Raw genomic sequence first — 17,715 nt, 5'->3', positions numbered from 1 at the left:
TTCTGCAGAAGAATCACGTTCACACACAATTTGCATGAATTTAAATGTAGCTAACATTCCACACTGAATGACCCAGAGAGACGCAAAGATGGATCAATCAGGGTTGTTCTTGAAACCTCAGAAAAGTCAGGCCAGAGTTTTTTTTTCAAAGAGGATATGCCCCACATTTACTGTAATTCAGACTTTTTAGGTTCAGACTCTGCCCCTTGATCCCTGCTTTTTCCCGCATTAGATTAGTTGCTTTTTCTAGAGTTTTATATAAATGGAATCATATAGTACATAATCATTTTTTGTCTGGCTTTTTTCAGTGAACGTAATTATTTTGAAAGTCACCCATGTTGTTAGTATCACTAGTCCTTTCCCTTTTATTGCTGAGTAGTATTCCATCATATGGATGTCCCTCAAAATGTTTTTTCATTCACTTTTTGTTGGACATTTGGATTGTGCCATTTTGGGGGTATTACAAATAAAACTGTTATGAACTCTCATGTACAAATCTTTGCATGGATATATACTTTCTTCACTCTTGGGTAAATATCATGGAGTAGAATGGCTAAGTTGTATAGTAGATGTATGTTTAACTGTTTAAGGTGCTGCCAAACTGTTTGCCAAAGTGTTTGTACTATTTTACTTTCCCACCAACAGCATATGAGAGTTTGAGGTCCTCCATATCCTTGCCAATCTTTTTCATTTTAGCTGTTCTAATAGATGTGTAATGGTAGTTCATTGTGGTTTTAATTTGCATTTAAATCTAGTGACCATTGATCTTCTCAAGTGCTACAACTGGCTTGTAGCACTTGAGTCTGCGAAGGAGTGGGAGGAGAGTTGAGGAAATAATGGCTAAATTTTTCATATTTGATTAAAATATAAACCTACAAATCCAAGATGCTTAAAAAATGCCAATCACAAGAAACATGAAGAAAGCTATATATCAAGGCCTATCTTAATCAATTGCTCAATGTAGTGATAAAGAGAAAATCTTAAAAGCATTCAGAAAAAAAGAAGACATGCTATGTACAGAAGCACAAGTATAAGGATGACATCAGATTTTTCATCGAAAACAATGCAAATGGGAAGAAAGTGATCTTGTATCCTACAACCTTGTACTAAACTCACTTTTTACTTCTAGTAGTTTATTTGTAGATTCCACCCGCTTTTCTTCATAAATGATCATGTCATCTCCTAATAAAGATAGTTTTACTTTTTCCTTTCCAATTTGGATGCCTTTTACTTGTTTTTCTTGCTTGATTGCACTGGCTAGAACCTCCAGTCCAATGTTTAAAGAAGTGGTGAGAATGACAGCCTTGTCTTGTTCCTGATCTTAGAACAAATACCTTCATTCTTTCACCATCAGGTTGAGGGAATTCCCTCCTGTTCCTGGTTTGGTGAGAGTTTTTATCAAGAATGGATGTTGGATTTTGTAAGATGCTTTTTCTGCATCTCTTGAGGTGATCATATTGTATTTTTTAATGCAGTTTTATTGAGATAGATTCACATAACATAAGTCCTTCCAAGTGTACAGTTGTTCATAGTATCATCATATAGTTGTGTATTCATCACCACAATCAATCTTTGAGCATTTTCATTACTCCAAAAGATAAAATAAAAATTAGAATAAAAAAGAACATCCAAAATATTCCATTCCCCTCCTCATTGTTCATTTACTTTTTTCACACTCATTCATTGTTTTTTTTAACTTTATCAAAAAATTAAAAAACAATGAAAAAACAACATTTCAAACAAAACCAAAACTAGGGAATAAGAAAAAACAAATAGCCTAAAATAACTACATTGATTTCAACATGTTCCTACCCTACCCCAAGAAAATAAACAGGCTATAACCCTACAAAGGAATAAGAAAAACAAATAACCTAAAATAACTACATTTCTGCACACTTGTTCCTACCATACCCCCCAGAAATTAACAAACCACAGTCATTCCTGAGCATTCGCAGAACATTAGTTTACCCTCCATAACTTATCTGTTCTTATTAGATTATTGTTCCCCCTTCACTAACTGCTGTCTATCGCTAGGTCCCCTACATTCCACAATATAAACCATTAATTTTGCATTTCTCACAGTGTTCACGTTAGTGGTAACATACAATATCTCTTTTTGTGTCTGGCTTATTTCATTCTGCATCTATGTCTTCAAGGTTCATCCATGTTGTCATATGTTTCACGACCTCGTTCCTTCTTACTGCCATGTAGTATTCCATCATGTGTATATACCACATTTTGTTTATCCGCTCATCTGTTGAAGGACATTTGGATTGTCTCCCTCTGTTGGCAATTGTGAATAATACCACTGTGAACATCGGTGTGCAAATATCTCTTCATGTCACCGCTTTCAGATCTTCGGGTATATACCGAGAAGTGCAATCGCTGGATCGAAGGGTAACTCAATGTCTAGTTTACTAAGGAACCGCCAGACTATCTTCCAGAGTGGCTGTACCATTATACAGTCTCACCAACAATGAATAAGAGTTCCAATTTCTCCACATCCTCTCCAGCATTTGTAGTTTCCTGTTTGTTTAATGGCAGCCAACCTAATTGGTGTGAGATAATATCTCATTGTGGTCTTAATTTGCATCTCCCTAATAGCTGGTGAAGATGAATATTTTTTCATGTGTTTTTTGGCCATTTGTATTTCCTCTTCAGAGAAATGTCTTTTCCTGTCTTTTGCCCATTTTATAATTGGGCTGTCTGTACTATTGTAGTTGAGTTGTAGGATTTCTTCATATATGTAAGATATCAGTCTTTTGTCAGATATGTGGCTTCCAAATATTTTTTCCCATTGAGTTAGCTGCCTCTTCACCTTTTTGACAAATTCCTTTGAGGTACAGAAGTTTTTAAGTTTGTGGAGTTCCCATTTATCTATTTTTTCTTTTGTTGCTTGTGCTTTGGGTGTAAGGTCTAAGAAGTGACCTCCTAATACAAGGTCTTGAAGATGTTTCCCTACATTGTCTTCTGGAGCTTTATGGTACTGTCTCTTATATTGAGGTCTTTAATCCATTTGAGTTAATTTTTATGTAGGGTGTGAGGTAGGGATCCTCTTTCATTCTTCTGGATAAGGATATCCAGCTCTCGCAGCCCCATTTGTTGGATCATATTGTTTTTATGTTTAAATTTGTTAATATGGCATATTACATTAATTGATTTTTGAACGTTACATCAACACTGTATTTTTGGGATTACGTCTACTTGGTCATTATGTATTATCACTTTAATATATTGTATATAATTTGCTAAAATGTTTAGAATTTCTGCATTTTTGTTCATGAAGGATAGTGGTCTGTAGTTTTCTAATGACTTTATTTGGATTTGGTATCAGGGTTATGGGAAGTATTCTCTCAATTTTGGGGGGAAGATTTTTGCAGAATTGACTGTTTCTTACTTACATGTTTGGTAGGATTCACAGTGAACCCACCAGGACTTGGAGTTTCCTTTGTAGGATGTTTTAAACTACAAATTCAATGTCTTTAATAGCTATAGGACTATTTCAGGTTATCTGTGTCTTCTTGAGTGAGTTTCAGTTATTTATTCTTTTCAAGGAATTTATCTCTTTCATGAAGTTGTCAAATTTATAAGCATAATTGTTCATAAGTTTCTTTATTATGCTTTTAATGTATGTAGAATCTATAGTAATGTTATATCTCTCATTCCTGATATTAATAATTGGGGCTCTTTGTTCCCTGATCATTCTGGTAGAGTGTTATCAATTGTATTGAGCTTGTCAAAAAAAAAAAAAATCAGCGTTTTCTTTCATTAATTTTTCTCTATTGTTTTTCTATCTTCTACTTCAATGATTTCTGCTTTGATCTATTTCCTTTCCTCTCCTTTTTTTTTTTTTTAAAGTTTAATTTGCTCTTCTTGTTCTACTTTCTTAAGATGGAAGCTGAGATCACTGACTTGAGATGTTTCTTCTTTTCTAATATAGGCAGTTAGTGCTATAAAATTTCACCCTAAGTGCTGCTTTAATGGCATCTCACAAATTCTGATACGTTTCGTTTTCATTTTTATTTGGTTCAAGACATTTTCAAATTTCTTTTTTGATATCTTCTTTGGCCCATTGTCATTTAGAAGAGTGCAAGTGGGTTTCCAAATATTTGGGGGGTTTTGGAGATCTTTCTGAAATTTATTTCCAATTTAATTCCATTGTAGTAGGAACAGAGAACACATTTTGTATGACTTGAATCATTTTAAATATATTGAGACTTGAGACTTGTGTTATGGCCCAGAATATGCTCTATCTTGGTAAATGGTCTGCAGGCACTTGGGAAAAATGCCCATTCTGCTGTCATTTGAAAGAATGTTCTATAAATGTTAATTAGGTCAACTTGGTTGATAGTGTTGTCCAAATCATCTATATCCTTGCTGATTTTCTCTCTACTTGTTTTATTATTTATTGAGAGAGGGGAGTTGAAATCTCCAGCTATGATTGTGGATTTTTCTGTTCCTTCCTGTAGTTCAATCAGTTTTTGCTTCATGTATTTTGAAACTCTGTTATTAAGGCATATAAAATTAGGATTGTTATATCCTTTTGATTAATTAACATCTTAATCATTAAAAAATGATCTTCTCAGTCCTTGATAATATTCCTTGTTCTGAAATCTACTTTGTCTGATATTAATATAGTCACTCCAGATTTCTCGATTAGTGTTAACATGGTATATTGTTTTCCATCCTTTTAATTATAACCTATTTGTGTCTGTTGTTTGAAGTTCACTTTTTGTAGGCAACAAACGGTGGGATCTTGCTTTTTTTTAATCCAATCTGATAACCTCTGCCTTTAACTGGGGTGTTTAGACTTTTTACATTCAGTGTGTTTATTGGCCTGGTTAGCTTGATCTATCATCTTGTTCTTTGTTTTCTGTTTGTCCCATATATTTTTGTTCATTTTTTCTACCTACTTTTGGATTAATTGGGTATTACTTTTATGATTCTTTTTTACCCTCTTTTCTGGATTATTATCTATAACTATGTTTTGTTATTTTAGTGGATGCTTTAGGGTTTGTAATATTTATCTTTAACTTATCAAGTTTGCCTTCAAATGATATGACATCACTTCACATGTAATTTAAGAAACTTATGATAATATACTTCCATTTCTCCCATCACAGCCTTTATGCCTTTGGTGTCATACATTTTAGTTTTACGTGTTATAAATGTATGTGATATTATTATTTTTGTTTAAACAATTATGTTTTAAAATCTTAACTGTTTACCCATGTAGTTACTATTTCCACTGCTCTATTTGTTTAGGTAGATCTGTGTTTCTATCTGATAAGATTTTCCTTCTGATAAAGGACTTCCTTCAGCATTTCCTGTAGCGTGGGTTTTCTGGTGATTAATTTTTTCAGCTCATCTAAAAACATCTTCATTTTGCATTTGTTTTTTGAATTATTTCACCGGGTATAAAGTTTAGGTTGGCAGTTTTTCTTTTTTCTTTTTTTTTTTTCCCGGTACTTTAGTGGTATTACTTCACTGTCCTTTTTGCTTGCATTGTTTCTGATGAAAAATCTGCTCTCATCCTTATCCTTGTACTTCTATAAGTAATGTATCTTTTTCCTTTGGATGCTTTTAAGATTTTCTCTTTTATCACTATATGGAGCAATTTGATTAAGATGTGTCTTGCTGTAGCTTTTTTTCATGTTTCTTGTGATTGGCATTTGTTAAGCAGCTTGGATTTCTGGATTTATAGTTTTCATCAAATTTTTAAAATTCAGCCATCATTTCTTCAACCACCCCAGGCTCTTCTTTGCAGACTGCAATTGCACATATATCAGGCCATTTGAAGCTGTCCCACAGTTCAGTGATGCTCTTTTATTTTTTTTTTTAATTCTTTTTTCTCTGTTTTATTTTGAATAGTTCCTATTGCTGTGCTTTCAATTTCACTTATCTTTTCTACTACAATCCAATCTACCATTAATCCCATCCAGTGTGTTGGAGTTTTGATCTCTAGAAGCTTTGTTTGGGTCTTTTTTACATCTAAAATATGGTGACTTAACTTTTTTAACATATAAAACACAGTTATAATCATTATTTTAATATCCTTATCTGCCTCTTCTAACATCTTTGTCCCTTCTGGGTGGTTTTGGTTGATTTTTTTCCTCATTATAGGTCATGTTTTCCTGCCTCTTTGCCATGGCTGATAATCTTTGATTGTATCCAAAATATTGTTAATTTTACTTTTTGGGATGCTGCATTATTTTTTATTCCTATAAATATTCCTAAGTTTTGTTCTGGGATGCTTTATAGTTGTTTGGAAATGACTTATTAGACAGGACCAGAGAAGTGCCCATTCTAGAATTCTAGAGGTATTTATTCCCCCACTGAGGCAAAACCTTCCTGAGGACTCTCAGTCCTATAGATTAGGAGCGTTTCCAGGCTGGCTGGTGGGAGCAGGAACAGTTTCCAGGCCTCTATGAGCACCAAGCACTCTTCCCTTCATCCTTTCAGATGGTCTTTCCCAGCTTTGGGAAGTTTCCTCCCCCACATACAAAGATCAGTTCTCTGGGACATACTCAAAGGAGACCCTCCACAGATCACCAGGGTTCTGACTCTGTGCAACTCTCTCTTCTCTAGTGCTCTGCTGCAAATTCTATCCATCTTGGTCTCCCCTACACCTCAGCACCCTCCCTTTAATTCAGGGAGTTCGCTGTGCTCTGTTTTTCTGTCTCCCTGTCCTGCAGCCTGGAAACCTCAGGGCAGTAAGTTGGAGCAGTCATGCGGTTCATCTCATTCAAGATTCACTGTCCTTCATTGCTTGATGGTCAGTGTTTTAAAAACTATTGTTTTATATATATAATGTATATTTTAAGTTTGTTTTAGGTGAAAGGGTAAAGTCTTTAGGGAAAGTAAAATGTTCCCAGCATGAACGGCTTCCTTACAGACTCTCTTTTCTAAGACAGTGGGCTTCCTTAAGATCTCCAAGTGTTGACTGATGAATAGATACCTGTATAGCAAAGGCAGTGTCTTATGAGTCAGGAAAACATTTCATAAACCAACCACAGTTGGCCATCATCTCCTATGTGGAGAAATACAATTACCCCTTGTGATATTTTTCACTGCCTAACTGGCCATGGTCCAATGAAATAGTCTCCTTGACTAGTTGTATGCTGTGTTGCTAATGCAGAGAAGGCTAGGATACATATTTGAATCGGTGATATTTTTCATTTGACTTTGTATGCTAAATTCTGTTGGTCTTGAGGAAGTAGTGAAAAGCAGAATTCTTTTTTTTTTCTTTTTAAGTGCTAATCCATCTTATGAATGTCAGTTCCTAGGATCTTGTTTTTGAATAGGAGTCTTTTGTGGCTTGTCAAAGAATTTGGAGCTTTTACATAATATAAAGTTTTGACATGATCACTATTATTGGCATAGTTTTTAAAAATTCAGTCATAGAAATCTAATATTGAATATTTTCTATCTAACTAATAAGCAGATGGCTGGTAACAAACAATCCCAAGGAAGTTATACGATCAGGTAGCTGTTTGGTAAAGCAGCTTTCAAGTAATTTCTTAAGATATAAGATTATATGAGAACATTCCACATAAGGAATATCATCTGAATCATAACCACAGAAGTAAATAAGTTTTATGAGAACATAGCCCCAGCTGTAGAACACACATAGGTGGATTATTGGTCAGTAAAAGTGAGTCAGTGATTGTTGGTAGCTGCTTTTAATTCGTGGGCTCACTGCTCAATCTGAGAGTTGAATGGGCTCCCTTCCACCCTGTCCACAAGATACTCTTCCTACTTGTATAGTGCTGAGCACCTCTAACTACCCCATGTACTTCTTCCTCTCTACTGGACAGTTGTTCCCTAATGTCAGTTCCTTCCTTCTATGGAGCACAAAAGCAGACAAGCAGGAAGAGAGAGTTCTTATTTGCAAATACTGACAAAGCCATGATGTCTTTTCATATGCCTGGTGAATAAGAAATATGGCATGAGATAAGGCTCAAATAGTTGCTGGAGCTCCGCATAGATCTGTAAATTCAGCCTCATGAGTGTCTCATTTGAAGCCCTGGGCGCTTCCCAATGGTTTTGTGAATATCATTGCCATACTGCACAGAAAATGAGTCACTGGTGACACTTAAATGTGCCGAAAGAAATACTGTCCTTCATTTCTGAGTTTTAGCATCCAGGAGAGTCTGAAAAAGGGATAAAGATTTTTTGCTCTTGTTTACCATGTCACTCCAGCATCTACCCATGTACACAATCTGGCACAAATTGAGCATTCAATGAATTGTTGTTGATTAACTCAGTAAATGAATGTATATTATTGATAAGCAACACTTGTTTCCCAAGGAGTCAAGGGATAAACAAAAATGGCTTGTCTCATGTATAATTTGACTAGGGATAAAAACATGAAAATGCCTCAATTCACTGAGAAACTGAACATCTGAATTGCTAAAGAAATCAATTTCAGGTGATGTTACTAAGTAACATTTAGCAATAATGTAGTCAATCTAATTACAATCTTCATCGAGGAATAAGGGGGATTAATTCCATAAAGAAAATTCCATGTCCAGCCTAATATTAAAAAATAAATAAATAATCAAAAGTCCATTGGATTTTTCTCTACTCTCTTAGGGGTTAAATAGGAGTTAACAGCTGTCTTACAGAGAACTACTTCTGATAGACTTTGGGTATGACATCAATGAATGGTGAATGGTGTATAGGCCACATTCAGCCATGGCTAGAGCTAAGTATATGTAAAACATTTATTCAGCAATTATTTCTTGGGTGCCTGTCACCTGCCAACACTGCTTGAGGCTTTTTATACCTGGAAATGCTCTGAGGGTTTCTTTATTCTTCTTCTGGTATTTAAAATCCCAAGTTAAATATCAGTGATAATGAATTTTGTTCTCTGAGAAAAACATCTACCTCAGTAGTAGTTTTGACAAACCCTGGTTTAGTGTGTTCCTGTCCTTGTAAAGTAATTCAAGTAATTTGGTATTTCTGTTTTCTGCTTACCATGACCCACTGTGATTCAGAATATGAGAAAATACATTGGAACTCTTAATGTGTTGGATCTTGACAAGGAAAAGTAATTGTAAGGAAAGGCCTCTGGGCATGGGCCAACTCTGTGTGGTACCAGGTGTGACCTTGGGAAAGGTACTTAACCTTGCTGAGTCCCAGCTTTCCCAAGTTCAAAGTGATGTAGCGAGATTAGGCCAGGATTCCTCGCCATGTGACCTGTTACCACTTTAATCAGATTTACAACAAATGCTCATTTTTCATGAGCAGGCTCTGCTCTAGACCACAGAATCAGAATTGTAGGGGGGTGGGGGTTTGTGGGGTAAGTGTGGCAGAAATCAGCATTTAGAAACAAGGTTCTGAGGTGATTCTCCTGCATTCTTAAATTGGAGAACCACTGGATTTTCTGCAAGTTAAATACACTAAGCACCCCTTATGAATCTAATATTGGGGGGGGGGGGGTATCCAGGGGCTTCACTTTGAGAAATATGCATATGAAAACACGGTCTAGAGAACAAGACTCAAGAAAGATGCCTTTTTAGTTCTCCTTTTAGAAAAAGCTTACGAGTTCACTTTAAGAACAGAAGAGCTAAGGAAGGTATGAAATTGATTTCCAACCCTGAAGCTAATGAGAAGGAAGAGAGTATCCAGAGAACCTTCTCTGTACATTTATTGTATGCAGGCACTGTGAAAAATGGCATGCATTTAATTATATTTGATCCTCACTATCGCCCAGGAAGAAGGAAACTTCTGACCTCCTTTTACCATTAAAGAAACTGAGGCACAGAGAGGTTGAGTAGCTTGCTTAAGGTCACACATAGGAGAAGTGTCCTTGGTCAATGATACTAGAAAACTAAAAGCACCTCTCATTTGTCTCAACTTCCTTTCATCACTGCTCCTGGGATATAAAAATGTCTTCATTAACTTAGAACTGAGAGCTATTGTTCCTATTGCTTAGAAAGTGAGCAAGTACCAACAGCTAACATGTAGTAAATACATACAATTTACTAGGTGTCTGCTGTATGTATTATTTCATGTGGTTCTCACTCGAACCCTATTAGGCAAGTACTGTTGCTGTCTCCCATTTTACAGATGGGGATACTGAGGTACGGAGGTTAACTAACGTACACAAGGTCACACTGCTGATAAGTGGAGGAGCCAGTATTCAACCCACGCAGTCTGATGTCAGTGTCTGTGAGCTTAACCACTGTGCATTCCGCCTTGAATGGATGAGGGCTATCTACTCGCTGCATGTGGGGAAGCATATCCCTGGCATGCTGAGTTTAAATTCCCACTTCCCCTTATCTCCGAACATTGATGTCCATGCTGAGGTTCTTAGTCCATGCTGGTTAATAATGTGCCTCTGTACATTCAGGGCCAAATGGCTCCTGTGGGTGATCTGGAGGACAAAGCACCACTGCCGAGAGGATGTCTCAGGAGTGCATTAGCACTTGTTTTAGAACAGAACCTACCAGAAAGCTAGGAACTGCCCACACGGGTCGACTTGCCGAGGAGTGTGTGAGCTGTTGTTTGAGTCGTCGTTCAAGTGAGGGCTCTTGAACCTGTTTGGTTTCCTTAGTGAGAATGCAGAGGGGCACACCTTGCTTTCTCTAAACAACCACCTGTGCCAGGTGAGGGTGATGTGGAAATGCCAAAACTGACAGCTGAACCCTGGAAGCACTCTACGCGGCTCTCCTCTCTCAGGGACAGACAACCTGTTGCCTGCTAGGAAAATCCTGAGCTCACGAAACAAGACTGTAGGTTTGTCCCAGGTTATTATTCTTGGAGATTTCTCTCTGTGACCCTATCTGTGATTTTAGTAATCAGCCAACACGTAACCCTCCCCTTCTTTTTTTAAATCAGTGATTTGAAGACATGCTTGGAAAATAAACAAGTATTGGCTGCCTTGCCTCTTTGGGTGGGTATAAAATTATGATAATGAAAAGACAGAAAAAGTTAGTGGGATCTGTGAGGTGTTGGTTGAGATCACACACAGCCATGGGTCTTCACCTGCAGAGGTGGGAGGAGGGGGAGGAGGAGCGAGGGGGAGGGGGAGGAGTGAGGGGGAGGGGGAGGAGCGAGGGGGAGGGGGGAGGAGGCAGTAGCAGTGGCAGCTTGCGTTGACTGAGAACTTATCAAGCAACAGGTAGAGTTCTAAGTGCTTTGAGGTGGACCACCCATTTAACCCTCACAACAACTAATAGAATTATTTATTACTGCTTTAATGAATGAGGAAATGGAGGCATATATACGTTAAATACTTTGGCCAAGGTTAAATAGATTATTAGTAGTGGAGTAATCAGACCTAGGCAATATGGCTCCAGTAACTACCTATTTGCGTTTCTTCATTCATTCACTCAACAAAAAATTATTGCATACCTATTAAGGGCCAAGTTTGCACTTAGTACCTTCCCATGGCCTGCCCTAGGTCTTCAGGGTGTTTCCATTTCTCTGTGTGTGTGTGTGTTTATTTTAAAGGCAGTGTGACTGATGACACTCTCTAAGACCTGATATTTCTGAAAGATATTTCTGGAGAAGCTGAGCAAACCCAGAATTCCTTGATGTTGCTTGTTACTCCTTCCTAAAGTAATGTAAAAGGCACTTTGGGATCTTTGCCTAACTCTACAATATGAGAAATCTCACAGACAGAATTAGGATTTTGTAATCAAACACACACAGACACACAGACACACACACACACACACACACACTATATGTATCTATACACCATAGATCTAAGTCTCAAAAAACTGTCTCATAATCATAAGATATTTTTTCATGTCAACAAGAGTTTGAGAAACATTGACTACTATAGCTCTTTCTTGAAAATTCACCATGTGCCTTATATTAAAGGCTTCAAGAAGTCCTGCAATACAAAAACTTGTTTGATTTTGTTTAACCCAATATTTTCCAAACTTATCTGCAGATAAAATTCTTTCAAACAATACTTATTAATGTACTGCTGACCGCACTTTTGGAAACTCTGTTCTAGATATATACTATACCACTACATAAAAAAGGAAACAGACAACTATAAGCCTCCTGGGTGTTACCCTGTGTTAGATCTGGCCCCAGGACAAAACCTAGGTCTATTTCGATTCTTTAAATAAAGCGTCTTTGGAGTCAGACAAGAAATGTTGACCTGGGTCCCAAGCCAGTTAGAGCCTCCTCTGCTCCAGGCTTAGCAGGAGCAGATAACATGTCAGGGTGGGGGAGAAATGGCTCAGTAATGCCTTTCTAGATTTCTCTAAGCTCCTGTTTTTGTCTGCTTTGTACATATCTCTTTGTACTTTGAATAAATGTAGAAATATAAGTGAGTCAAACATTAGTAATCCTATTTTAAAAAATGGAGTTATTACAAGACTGTTCAACCATATTTATTTTTATCCTCCCTCTTACCCCGTTTCTGGACTGAGACCTTTTTAGGTGTGCCCTTTTATTAGCAGTCTTGGTAAGAGGAGAGTCTCAGCCCACCATGCCAAGACGTGCTCTACCACACTCACAGCGATCACATAAAGTCCTGAGAATCTAAATGCCACTTTGCACTTGAGCATGTGAACCAGGAGAGACCAAAGCTCTCTTAAAAGCCTATGTGGTTTTGAAAGACAATTTGGCCATATCCATTAAAATTAAGAGTAGATCTTTTCAACCAGCATTCCATCCACTTGCAGAAATCTATCGCATGGAAGAGTTGACTGAAATATAAAAAGATAAACATAAAAAGAATCTTTGGATTATTATTTCTAATAGTCAGAAACTGCCTAAATACATTTCAACAGAGGTTCATTAAATAAATTACAAATCCTTCATATGATATGATACTGTGCAGCCGTTAAAAAGAATGAAATAGCCCTCTTGAACTGACATAGAAACATGTTCAATATATGTTAAATTTAAAAAGAATACATTTACAGAACAGTAAATACAGTATAATTTTTTAAACTTACCATTTAATTATGTATATAAAAAATACTCACAGGAAAAATAGAAATATGTATAGTATAATATAAATCGTGATTATCTCTTAGAGATTATGGGAGATCTTCTACTTTCCAAGTAATGCTTGTCTAATTTTTTTAACAAGAAGCTTAAATTAGTTGAAAATAAAAAAAAAAAGACAAATAATCAGTGTATTCTTTAGACTTTACATTCTTAAAGCTGTATCCAGAGAATAAAAAAAATGTGCTGACCATTTCCCCTCCAGCAGAAAAACACTTAATCATCTTCCTCACTGGACAAAGCTGAATGAAAGTTGGAATTTCCTAATTGCTTTACCTGGAAATGCAAAGGATCTTCTTTAAAAGACAATTGACGTACTTTTTCTGGTTGTGCAAGTTTTACTTGTTGATTATAGAAAATTTAGAAAGCATGAAGAATTAAAAAAGAATTTGACCCATAATCCCAAGGCTAGAGCATAAATTGTATTGTTTTGGCATATTCCTTTCTTTCATGCATATATTTTTTCTTACTTCAGGTCAATTACTGCCTACATTTCACATTTTGATTTTTTTTAATTTAATATATTTTGGCTATGTACTTTGTTCTCATCTTACCCACTTTTCCTCCATATACTTTATCTTTATGTTCTCCCATCTTAAGAATCAGGATGCAGCTGATTTCGTGTTTTTATTTCAGTTAATAAAAACTGGTACCTTGACGAGAGGGACCAGGTTTTATCTTGGTATCTCTGGGGCCTGGATATTAGGTTAAAGGCTTTTGAAAGGGCAGCTGAGTGAATGAGTGAATGATTAAAGAATGAACAAATGGACGGCAGGATTGAGGTGGTTCAAAAAGTAAAGTCAACAAGCTTGGTACCTCCCCTGCTGAACATCTTGGCTGGCCCCAGCTGCCTGCCAAGAGGCTGTGCAGTGCAGTGGTTGCAAGTTCTCGGACTCTGCAACCAGGCAGCTTGGGTTGATAACATGTCCTTAGCTTTAACCTGGGCACTTTACATTACATTTGTAAGCCTCTGTTTCATCAACTGTAAAGCAGGGATAATAGTCCCTACCTGAATGGGTGAGAATTAAATGAGTTACTATATGCAAAGTGCATAGAACAGTTATGGATCTTAATAGGACAAACAAGCTCTGGATTATCTCTTTAGCCTCTTCTGACACCCACCCTGTGGTCATACTGAAATAATCCCTTGTTCCCTGATTATACCAGTCTTTGTCATGCCTCTGTGCCTTTTTATATATACTTGTCCTTCTGTTGAATAGCTTCCTCCCTCCCTTTGTTTCCCTCTCGCAAATTGCCAGTCATCCTTCAGAACTCAATTCCAGAGCCCCTGCCCCATTAAGCTACTCATTTTCTTTCTCTGTCTACCACCACCACCATTTCCTACCGGGAGTTAAGTTTTTCCAACCTCCAAAACATCTTTTAAATACTTCTCCTAACTCTCTTCCCATTGTGTTGAATTTTTGTTGATGTGTCTGTCCCCTCCCCTACCAATTGGACTAACTCCTTGGGACTAGGGTCAGCTCTTACTTATCTTTGTCTCAACTTCTGGCACAGAACAGAGCCTGGCATATACTCTGTGCCCTCAGTAACATTTGTCAAGTGGGCAAAATAAATGAATTTACCATAGCAACTGAAATGGTCAAATTTTGTAAAATGGGCCTGTGAAAAGATCAAGCCAAATTGAAAAATCAGTTCTGGAGTAACAACCATAAAATTAGACATCTTCAGCTTTCAGTCTTATTTTGTTTTCACTACCTAAGATGGAACTACTGTTCCTAAATTCAATTTTCCAGAGTTGATATTGTACTTGTAACCTTGAAATCTAATATACTGAACCTAACAGGATACAATTTTAGCATTGCATGATCGGTTTTTACAACACCGGATTCTCAGAGCATCTATTGTAACCTTTGCTACTAAACTCACTGTAAGTACCTTTTGGAGACATTTGGGAGAATTGCTGTAAAATCAGCTATACTAGGATAGGCTGACAAACTTCTCTGCTCTTGGTTTCAAACATCTTTTCATGGAGTTCCAAGGAAATAAGTCATCAACTTCTGATTACCTCCAGGATGGAGGAGCAGGGAGAGTATGTGCAGAGGGAGTTGAGTTAATCCTGAAACGTCCTTTTAGCCCAGTGTTCCGATGTATTCTCCCGTGCCAACCTTTCAGCCAAACTGCCCTGACTATAATTGGCTTTCCTTTTACCTGACTAGAGCCAAAGTTACTATATAGGCAGCAACAAAGCAGGGATGGAAGAAAAAGAAATTAATCCTCCCCAAAGTCAACAGTGAACTCCTGAATAATCAAAATGTGACTCTTCTTTGAGAGGGAAACATTCTCCTAAAGCCTAAAAAGGTATTTTGATGAGTTGGTACTGTTCAGATGCAAAAAGACTTTTTAAAATACGTATTCATGGAAAGATGTGTTACTATTTATATTTATAGTGCCTTAAGAAGGAAGAATTCGTCTCAGCTCAATTGAACCTAACAGAACATGAAGTCTATTCCTCTGTAACTAATCTGTTATTGTCAGCATCACTTCATGGTTCTTTGTCCTGGGGTTATTCCATGTAGTTCAACAACCAATAATTTAGGTAGTTGACAGGACCTAAAATATATTCAGTGTATCTGCAAACCTGGCTGAGTTTTAGCATTTGGAATTTGAGGGTGTTTATGTGTGTGTGTGTGTGTGTGTGCATGTGTGTATGTTTTAATCCTTAACTCATTTTAAGACATTGGAGTAATTTAAAGGATTAGTAACAGAAATTGAATTTTGCAGATTGTTAAGTTCTGTCCAGAGAGAAGTGAACGTGCTTTCTCATAATTACCAGGCATCAGAAGACTGATATTTACTAAGTGAAGTCACTAAACATCAGAGTTGGTTTGCAGACTAGCCAGCCCGTGAGGAACAAAGAAATCTCATAGAGTTTTTTAAAGGGTTATTGAAAGTTTCGTAATAAATATTTCACCTGTCCCTGTTTCATGTGGTTTTCCTTTATGTTTCCTAACACTGAAATGTGTTTGTCTTAAACCGTGAGCATTCAGATACGTGCTTCCTGGTGTATTTGTGAGAATCGAAGTTTTTATATCACTATTTTATGACACATGCTATTTTTAATCCCATGTCTTCAGGGACTTTTCACATGGGCTATGTCATTTATCTTTACCACCTCCCTGAAATAGTGAAGGGGAAGATAGTTGGTCCTCCTTTTCATAGATGAAAAAACTGAGGCCCAAAGAGGTAAAAGGACAATGTTATAGAGTAGAGGACAAAGAAAGTGCTGTCTAGTTGGCTCTAGCCAGGATAAATGTACAGAGAATGAATTATTTGCTCACTGATGTCTCCCCAGCACAAGTAAGCATTCAAATGTTTGTTGAATACATTAAGAAGAGCTACTAAAAATCTAATTGGAAGACCTGTATTTCATACTGGTGCCATTTAACATGTCTCTTAAAACATTTAAAGTATTATTTTTGGTAAACTGTCATCTCAGAAATGGGCTATCTTTGATTAAGAATGGCTTTACAGCTGAATTGTGACCCACTAAAAGTCACATAAAATTCTAAAATAAATGGTTGGAAGAAAGAGAGAGGAAGCACTAGATAATCCTTTTGGTTGAACATACAAAATCTTAAAATCTAGGAATGTAAACATCAATGGATGGCACGATCTGTAAGACAATTTCACAATTTATTTTAGAAATCAAATTTCTTTATATGTTTACTGCTTTGAAAATGCCTAGGTTGAATTTCTTGAAGACACAAATCTTATATTTCAAAAGGAATACAGCAAAGAAATTCCAAAAACAAATTTTCCCCTACCATCTCTCTCTACCCATCTATCCCCATATTTTTCTATCCCTCGATCATTGCTTTCTTTCTATTTATCGTCTGTTTTATTAATCCAAACCAGAAGCAAATGTAATTTGCCTTCCTGCAGTGTTATACATGGTTGAGAGACCTAAAGAGGAGGTTCAAGGCTATCTTTATATTTTTCAAAAAGAAGAAATTGAATAGAAGACTTCCATTTCCTAATTAAGTAGGCCTAATATTAATGCAATATGGGGGAACCTCTTCAGTAAGAATTCATTAGGAAGTAGACTAAGACATCAATTTCAAGTATACTTGTTGAATTGGCCACAAATAGTTAACAATTTTAAATTTACCAAGAACATAGGTACTCTATAATATGAGTACCTTTTACCTTTCAACTCTCAAGTGAAGTCAATAACTATTTCACTGGTGTTGGACTACCTCCAAGATTGTTTATTTGCTCCTTGGAGAGACAGTACAAAGTTTGGGTAAATGCAGGACATGGTGGGGGTGGAGCTGGGGCTGGGGCTGGGGCTGGGGGTGTCCAACTGTCGAGCTTTGAATCCTGGCTTCACTTACCAGTTGGGTGCCCTTGAGCAACCTACTTTATCTTCCTAAGCTTCAGTTACTTGTGAAATGGGGATAATAGCATTACCTCCTCACAGAGTTGTCAAAAGGATTCAAGGAATTAATATGCTTAAACTCTCAGAATTCATAATAAGCAATTCATAAATGTTTCTTGGTTTTGTTGTTGTTATTGACAGTATTATTTCAAAATTTCCAGGACTATCTTATAAAATGATCTCATTTGTAAGTATAAGAAGTACTTGAGCATAAATAACCACAGTTAATAAAAGAAGAATGTTGATGAAAAAATTTTTAATGTGGTATGCCCCATTAGAGAAAAAAAAAATAGTGTCTAATCAGATAGACATACAATAGTCCTGAAAATAAAAGT

The 17,715-nt window shown here is 36.6% G+C and overlaps 1 protein-coding gene across 2 annotated transcripts in view; it reads left to right on the top strand.

The window, feature by feature from the left end:
- FRMD4B (FERM domain containing 4B) overlaps positions 1–17,715 on the top strand; it is a 338,099-nt gene that overhangs the window by 219,720 nt on the left and 100,664 nt on the right. The gene's annotated exons all lie outside the window — the stretch shown is intronic.

This window comes from Choloepus didactylus, chromosome 1, assembly GCF_015220235.1.
Source record: "Choloepus didactylus isolate mChoDid1 chromosome 1, mChoDid1.pri, whole genome shotgun sequence".
Classification (NCBI taxonomy): Eukaryota; Metazoa; Chordata; class Mammalia; order Pilosa; family Megalonychidae; genus Choloepus; species Choloepus didactylus.
The sequence above is the reverse complement of the archived record's forward strand: the minus strand, read 5'-3'. Positions and strand labels throughout refer to the sequence as shown.